The sequence below is a fragment of the Pseudochaenichthys georgianus genome, unplaced genomic scaffold, assembly GCF_902827115.2.
Source record: "Pseudochaenichthys georgianus unplaced genomic scaffold, fPseGeo1.2 scaffold_948_arrow_ctg1, whole genome shotgun sequence".
NCBI classification, from domain to species: Eukaryota; Metazoa; Chordata; class Actinopteri; order Perciformes; family Channichthyidae; genus Pseudochaenichthys; species Pseudochaenichthys georgianus.
In genome coordinates this window covers 25,001-34,161 of record NW_027263473.1, presented here as the reverse complement: position 1 = coordinate 34,161, position 9,161 = coordinate 25,001, and the positions used below count along the sequence as shown (strand labels likewise).

The following is a 9,161-nucleotide window of genomic DNA, read 5'->3' as shown; positions in this document are numbered from 1 at the left end:
GTTCTATTAATATAAAGGGAGGTCAGGTACTCTTTAAAGCAGCTGCTAGCTATGGGTACTTTTTACTGAAGTACACTTCAAAGCCTCTTTACTTTGACTTGAGTAAAGAAGTTTAGTCAGTACTTCTACTTTCACAGTACTTTTAAACACGAGTATCTGTACCTATACTTGAGTAAAGGATGTGTGTACTTTCGCCCTCTCTGCCTTTAACATAACAGCACGATCACTGAGAGAAAACAGCTCTGTATTTACTGTGAGGGTTGACTGGAGCACAAAGGATGCTTCGGTATTGGGTCCCAGGCGATGTTGCTGGTCAGGTTATTATGGTCTGCTGAGTCAGAAAGTCTCTGACAGGGTGACCAACTATCTTTGAGCAGATTTTTAACAGGTGGAGCTGTTTTGATTTTAAAGCTGTTGACAACATGTACATCTGTGTGTGTGTGTGTGTGTGTGTGTGTGTGTGTGTGTGTGTGTGTGTGCTCACTCACCGGGTCTTGGTTCATCTGCACTATGAGTTGTTTGACAGCGTGCAGCGTGGGGTGAGCCCATGGAGAGGGATCCTGCCAGTGGCGATTCAGGTCAAAACCCATCAGAGAACACCTGCGCACACACACACACACACACACACACACACACACACACACACACACACACACACACACACACACACACACACACATACACACACACACACACACACACACACACACACACACACACACACACACACACACACACACACACACACACACAACACACACACACACACACACACACACACACACACACACAGTAGGTTAAAAAAGTGATATACTGTATAAGGATAATCAAAAATAAGTATGTTTAAAGAAACAATTTAGCATTCAAAAAGGATTGTAAATGTAACTTTACAAATAACGTTAAAACTACAGTGTATTATATTTTTAAGTGGAGAACAATGCAACATAAAATAAGCCTGCTTACAAACAAAGAAGCATGAACATATCCCTGGGTCCTAAATAACTCCTTCACTACTACCTACCTACTGAAGACAATGGTTTGTGATGAATAAAAATGACTGACTAATTATAATGAAAGCCTTCCCTGAGCACTGACTGACAGGTAAAGAGTCACAAAGGCAATGGGCATCTTTAAAGGGGGACACATTGCAATTGAAGGCACTTTATAGCAAATAAATGCCCCACTCAGAATCCAGACATTCAAATGAAAATGGCGGAAGCTATATTGTGAAATTCGTATTAAATAGAGTGGTTTATAAGTATGTTTGCATAAAATATGCAAACAAGGCAGTTGTATTGAGAAACAGAACATTTTGACATTTTGTTTGCCTACAAAAAAACTTCTGGACATTTAAAGAGGCCATTTAAAGCTTTTTGGGGGTTTTCCTGAACATCAGCAGGAGAGGACTCTTTAAAGTAGAGACACTACATACTGATATACACCTGAACATCAGCAGGAGAGGACTCTTTAAAGTAGAGACACTAAATACTGATATACACCTGAACATCAGCAGGAGAGGACTCTTTAAAGTAGAGACACTACATACTGATATACACCTGAACATCAGCAGGAGAGGACTCTTTAAAGTAGAGACACTAAATACTGATATACACCTGAACATCAGCAGGAGAGGACTCTTTAAAGTAGAGACACTACATACTGATATACACCTGAACATCAGCAGGAGAGCACTCTTTAAAGTAGAGACACTACATACTGATATACACCTGAACATCAGCAGGAGAGGACTCTTTAAAGTAGAGACACTACACGCTGATATACACCTGAACATCAGCAGGAGAGCACTCTTTAAAGTAGAGACACTACATACTGATATACACCCGAAACTGAGCAGGGCCCCTTTAATGTAGTATATGCAGTTTAACCGTTTTACACCAAGTATTTGGAACATCTCAATGTGTGTAGAGGGAATTTAGATATGTTACAGACAGTAAATCCCACGGTGACCTTTCCCCGGCTCATGAATAGATGGAGGATAATGGATGGATGTTAACAGGTAAAGAGGAGTTTTGCTCCTCTTCTGTCTCTAGCACCCTGCAATTGCCATAATGGGGTGTTTGCATGTTACGAAGCACCCTGAGCTGCCCTGTTTGTTGTCCTGTGTGTCTGTGACATTTCGTGAAGACCTTGGTAATGATACTGATACTTTCGCAGAGCAGAGCAGCCAGCCGTGAAAACAATACTCATCCCAGGTTAACTGATTTTGATTTTTTTCGCTCTGCATGTATCCATTTCAGTCTGCTCTGCACTGTATCCTGCAGGGACGGCTGTGTGCTGTCTGTGTGTGTGTGTGTGTGTGTGTGTGTGTGTGTGTGTGTGTATAAAAAGCCTGTGTGATTGGTGAGTTTAGGAATACCACTACTCACATTCTGTCAATACTCTGATAATTGCCGCTCAGTGTGAAAGCAAGCTAATGAAAATAAGCAGCCACCAATCACAGGCAACGATATTATTTATGGACATCTTCACTGCGACTGAGTCAGTGGGAGGCAGTGTCGAGGCATCGCCACTAGATGGCACTCACACGCGCACACTGAGCTGCCGATGCTTATCACAGTGAGCATTAGTATTCCTGGGGCTGAGCCTATTAAGTAAAAGGCAATTATGAAGAAGGGAGAGAAGAGAGAAGAGAGGAGGAGAGGAGGAGGCCCACAGAGCTGCAGCAACAGTGTTGAAGACGGAGAGGCGGAGAGGATGGACGGAGAGAAAGCAGCCCCACGGCCACATACTATCTTCTAACATATGCACTGCTGTGAGCTATATGAATTCATTAAGGCGGAGTCAAGAGGATATAATCCCACGTGTAAAACCATGAAATGTCTGAAATTGTCACGATCTGTCTGCGTTGTGTCTGGTCTAGATCTGTCTGTGGTTTTCTGTCTGCGTTGTGTCTTGTCTAGATCTGTCTGTGGTTTTCTGTCTGCGTTGTGTCTTGTCTAGATCTGTCTGTGGTTTTCTGTCTGCGTTGTGTCTTGTCTGGTTTAGATCTGTCTTTGGTTTTCTGTCTGCGTTGTGTCTTGTCTAGATCTGTCTGTGGTTTTCTGTCTGCGTTGTGTCTTGTCTGGTCTAGATCTGTCTTTGGTTTTCTGTCTGCGTTGTGTCTTGTCTAGATCTGTCTGTGGTTTTCTGTCTGCGTTGTGTCTTGTCTGGTTTAGATCTGTCTTTGGTTTTCTGTCTGCGTTGTGTCTTGTCTAGATCTGTCTGTGGTTTTCTGTCTGCGTTGTGTCTGGTTTAGATCTGTCTTTGGTTTTCTGTCTGCGTTGTGTCTTGTCTAGATCTGTCTGTGGTTTTCTGTCTGCGTTGTGTCTTGTCTGGTCTAGATCTGTCTTTGGTTTTCTGTCTGCGTTGTGTCTTGTCTAGATCTGTCTGTGGTTTTCTGTCTGCGTTGTGTCTGGTTTAGATCTGTCTTTGGTTTTCTGTCTGCGTTGTGTCTGGTCTAGATCTGTCTGTGGTTTTCTGTCTGCGTTGTGTCTTGTCTAGATCTGTCTGTGGTTTTCTGTCTGCGTTGTGTCTTGTCTAGATCTGTCTGTGGTTTTCTGTCTGCGTTGTGTCTTGTCTGGTCTAGATCTGTCTTTGGTTTTCTGTCTGCGTTGTGTCTTGTCTAGATCTGTCTGTGGTTTTCTGTCTGCGTTGTATCTTGTCTGGTTTAGATCTGTCTTTGGTTTTCTGTCTGCGTTGTGTCTTGTCTAGATCTGTCTGTGGTTTTCTGTCTGCGTTGTGTCTGGTTTAGATCTGTCTTTGGTTTTCTGTCTGCGTTGTGTCTTGTCTAGATCTGTCTGTGGTTTTCTGTCTGCGTTGTGTCTTGTCTGGTCTAGATCTGTCTTTGGTTTTCTGTCTGCGTTGTGTCTTGTCTAGATCTGTCTGTGGTTTTCTGTCTGCGTTGTGTCTTGTCTGGTCTGGATCTGTCTGTGGTTCCCTGTCGTTAGTTTCCCTGGTGAGTCTGATTACCCGATTGTGTGCACCTGGTGCCCCTGTGTGTTCTCCTCCCTCCTCACCTGTGTCTTGTTTGTACGATTAGTCTTGTGTGTATTTAAGTTCTGGTTTTTCTGTCTGTCTTTGTCAGTTCGTCTTGTGTTTAGGGATGGGAATTTGAAAGCAAATGTATATTCGAATATTCGACCCCCCAAAAAACGGTTAACCGGTTAACGGAAATGTACACATCCTATATTAAAAAAAAATTGGGTAAAATCTTTTTTTGCAGAATTTTTGTTTGACATTTTAATAAAAAAATTAATAACTCATTCGAATACATGAATAATTATTCTAATACCTGAATCATTTCGAATATTCGATTAATTGTTCCCATCCCTACTTGTGTCATGACTTGGTCTTCGGTGAGTGTTCTGTTCTGTCTTTGTTTATCGTATAGCCTTGAAATAAAGGAGTTATTTTTGACACTTTAATCTGCTTTTGGGTCCTGCTTCCTGCACATGATGCATTCACATAAAGCAGGGGTGTCCAAACTACGGCCCGGGGGCCAAATGCGGCCCGCGGACCATTTTGAATCGGCCCTCAGCAAATGAAAAAAGTATAATGGCCCACAAATGAAACTTGTGCTTGTCTTATATTGTACATATATCACACAGTAGTATTCACGTGTTAATAAGACCACTTTTCAAATCGATTCAGTCAATTAAAGTTGGAAACATTTTCTAACAAATCTTAGTTGACTTATTTCCATAACAAGCTTGAAATAAACCCCGTCATATTTCTCCTTATTATAATCAATCTGAGGCTTCTGTTTTAAGAGATGGGCTGCCAACACTCACAAGCATCACGTGCCGACATTCGATTTATTTTGCTAACTTATGAGGCGATATACCTCTAGTGAGTGGCCCAGCACTTTGTATCTTTTTCTGTATGTGGCCCTCGGTGAAAATAGTTTGGACACCCCTGACATAGAGGAATTAAAAGACGTGTGTTTGAGCACCTGTAGTTTCCCAGGTAGACGCCGTCAGGGTTCAGCATGGGGACGATTTTGAAGATCACATGATCTCTGAGGATCTGAGCCACAGGGTGCTGGCTCACCAGGAAGTCGATCACACCTAACACACACACACACACACACACACACACACACACACACACACACACACACACACACACACACACACACACACACACACACACACACACACACACACACACACACACACACACACACACACACACACACACGGAAATAGAGTTGAAAAGAAAGGCAAAGACAGGCTGGCAGTTAATTGAGTTTTGAGAAACAAAAGGAGAAGGAAGGACAGCGAGGGGCATCGTGAGGATCGGGGGAGGAAGGGGAGACGTCAGGCCTGAATCAATACAAATGGAATGGAGCTGACGACGCTGGAAAAACACACAGAACACAGCGGGCGAGGACACACACACTGAAACACACTCACATGCACTGATACTGTAGGTAGATTAGATAGATGGATGGATAGATGGAATGGATAGATGGATGGATGGATAGATGGATGGATAGATGGATATGGATGGATGGATGGATGGATAGATGGATAGATAGATAGATGGATAGATAGATGGATGGATAGATAGATGGATAGATAAATAGATGGATGGATAGATAGATGGATGGATGGATAGATGGATAGATGGATGGATAGATGGATAGATGGATAGATGGATGGATAGAGAGATGGATAGATAGATAGATGGATAGATAGATAGATGGATGGATGGATGGATAGATGGATGGATAGATAGATGGATAGATAGATAGATGGATAGATAGATGGATGGATAGATGGATAGATAGATGGATGGATGGATGGATGGATAGATGGATAGATAGATAGATGGATGGATAGATGGATGGATAGATGGATAGATAGATAGATGGATGGATAGATGGATGGATAGATGGATAGATAGATAGATGGATGGATAGATGGATGGATAGATGGATAGATAGATAAATAGATAGATGGATGGATAGATGGATGGATAGATGGATAGATAGATAGATAGATGGATGGATAGATGGATAGATAGATAGATAGATGGATGGATAGAACATTTTACTAGGGTTTAGAACAACTAACCATGCATTACATTTAAATGTGTAAAATATGATGTATACAGAATAGTTGTTATAGATTAAACATACCCAACAGTATAGCAAGTTGTTTTAGTTAAAAAAACATAAAATGCTGCCTCATGCTTGTAAATAATAATTCAATCTCTAAATACAATTATACTTTGAAATGGGTCCGTCGGCAGCCTAATAGGTACATTTACTTTTGATATTTATTTAGCTTGTCATACTGGTATACTTCTACTAAAGTACGACTTTTGGATATATATAATGATAGATAGTTAGATCACCACTATCTCCCACCTCTCTGTCCCTTCCTGAGAAACACCCTCTCTCCACCTCGTTAACGCTAATTGACTTTCCTCACTCGTTCTCTCCGAGTCACAGGAGAGGACGGGGACTTGTCTAAAGGCAATGCCGTGCTCTTTGTCCCATTGTAAAGCTTCCATCCTCTTCCTATAAAGAAGGAAGTGAGATCCAGAAGGAGTGAACTGCCCACTCGCCTGCGTCTGAGCACCAGGAGCTAAAAGTCATTAAATCCTAAAACTATAGACTGCACAAGGAGAGGATTTCCCAAAGGCTCTCACTTTTCAAAACTGTTTTATTAGTTTTGAGACAATGCAACGCTGTGATATCCTCAGATCGTATTTCCGGAGATATTATATAGAAACACCGCGGCTTGTACCTATTCCTGTAACAGTCAGACATCTCAGAGCATATGTCCCGGGAGAAATTTAAAACATTCATGTGTATGAGTTTATATACCGCTCGGAGCATGTTCCAAAAGGTAATGTAGCATATGTTGAATCTAAAGGGTCGCTGCTGAAGTTCATAAAGAAAAAGCATTTATTAAACTGGGACGTGACTTAAATAGAAAGGATATGTGATATCATCAATATAGTATTTTGACCAAGTTCTCAACTAATTATTGTGCAAAAAATCAGGATATTTCGGCCTCTGCTGCTATGTTTTGACCATTCGTTTTGTAATGTGTCAGCTTATACAGTATATTTAAAGTGGACCTATCATGCTATATCTGAAACACATATTGTTGGGCCATACCTATACAAAACATGTCTGTGAAGTTTTTTTTTTCAAAATACCAAACAGTTCACTCGTTGTAGCCACGCCTCATTCTGCTCAAACCCCTCTTTTGAAGCCCTGTTAGAGAAACGTGGATTTTGGGTCCTTAGCTTAAAAAAAAGAAAAAAAGGAGGCGGAGCTAATGCCTGATCAGAATTCTAACGGATATAAAGTTAAATTCTGCTGTGATAAAACGCCATCCAGTTCTAAACCACATCAAGGATTATCTCTGAAACAGTGCTGCTTTTTTTCTTGAGTTCCTTTTTTATTTCCTGCTTTTTAAACACGTGCTCTCCAGTACAGGTTAGCTCTGAGTGTTAGCGAGGCTTGCTAATGTAAACAAAGACGAGATTACGTCCAAAGCACGTCAGGCATTGTTTCTGATAGCAATTTTCTCTGGGTCCGCTGCCGATTTGACGTCATATCGGCAGCAAATCTGTATCCGCTCGTTTTACACCGGTTTTTAAAAGATGTGGGTACGGACGAAAAGAGAGGGTTTTATTTTCTGACGCTGCGTGAGTTCCCCGACACACCGGGGACACATGTTGATGTAGAAAAGACATCACAAAGTGCATTTTGCATGATAGGTCCCCTTTAAGCAATAGCTCATATTGTAGCATATATCACGGCCTGAAGTGAGCTATTGCTTTTATAAAACGGTTACCAAATGTGGCACTATGAAAGAAAAATACACACTCTAATTTAAATAGTTTGTAAATAATGTAATTGTAAGTAATTGTAAATAATGATGTTCAAAATAAAATAGTCCCTCCGTTGCCTTCTGCGCGAAACATAGTGCGAGGTGGTTGCTATGCAACAACACTAACAGCTAGCGAACTATTAGACAGAGAGCGTTGATCCATTATTGGGCTATTTATTTACATTAATTTGTATGTTGCCGTTTATTGTGCAGCCACTGAAAACCTGTCCAGCATCAGTAGCATGGCTTACGAGGTTACTTGTTGAGGTTGTTCTGGCTGTTGCTCGGCGTGGCGAGAATATTGCTCCACTTTCTCCGGTCCCCGAGATTGGGCTTCCAGCAGCTCTGGAGAGAGCTTTCGCACCTGTGGCCACTAACGCTCATCATGTCTCTGCTTTGTTTCAAGACCCGCATCAGAAAGCTTTTGAATGGTGGCACTTCTCCAGTTGGTCTACCTGCTCTTCACGTAGCTCTGCATGTCGTCGTTTAGGTGCTTTCTGGAGATAGGCACTCCTCAACCCACTCCTCCATAGTGAGGCCACCCCGGAGGTCCAAGTTAACCTTAAATGTTTCCATCTTAAGCGTTGTTAGTTAGTTTCAAATATAATGTAACAGTTGTAACGGTTGTAACTTTTTCTCAGACGCGGAGGGATACTGACTTGTTGTGAAAAGTGATATACGCTCATTATATCACGGCTAAGAACCAATCAGATTGCTTGATTTGACGTGTCCGTTTTATAAACAGTATTTATCACTTGCATATCCCAACGTTATGAGAAAGCAAACGGCTAATTTGCTGATTTATCCTTTAAATCTGGAGAAAATACGTTTCAGTATTTGCTGTAAAGTACAGGCTTTGTCAGTTATGCAAATATATGAACAATTAAAAGCTATTTATTGTTGTGTTCCCCTTTGCATCATGACTTGAGTATTAATTGTATTTGATGGAGATTTAAAAAAGATAGATTATTGATGATTATCTTTAGTTTGAAAGACCCTGAAAGATGGGCATGACTCACATTATTTAGTCTCATTATAATAAATCGCATAGTGTCTTCAAAACACCGAAAATATATCAAAACTGTTTTTAGTTTCTTCTTACTGTACAATATTTAATTTGACATTCTGTTCTTGTATATATCCTATTCTATGTGCGTGTATATACTTCTTGCACTATTTTGTACGTGTATTTTGTATTTTATTCGATGTTGGAGGAGCTCGGGCCATTTCCACACTAGCCTACGTGCATGTGACAATACAACCTTTGCATCTTGAAGAATAGTTCCCCGACTCTTAATACTGTGAGTA

The 9,161-nt window shown here is 41.1% G+C and overlaps 1 long non-coding RNA gene across 1 annotated transcript in view; it reads right to left on the bottom strand.

The window, feature by feature from the left end:
• Nucleotides 1-494: 494 nt before the first annotated feature.
• The window catches only part of LOC117444834 (uncharacterized), an 8,866-nt gene continuing 199 nt past the window's right edge, over nt 495-9,161 (bottom strand). Inside the window, exons 2-3 of the long non-coding RNA XR_004551888.2 lie at nt 4,952-5,066; nt 495-600 (exon numbers count right to left, since the gene is read on the bottom strand). This is a non-coding gene — a long non-coding RNA (uncharacterized lncRNA). The remainder of the gene's footprint in view (nt 601-4,951; nt 5,067-9,161) is intronic.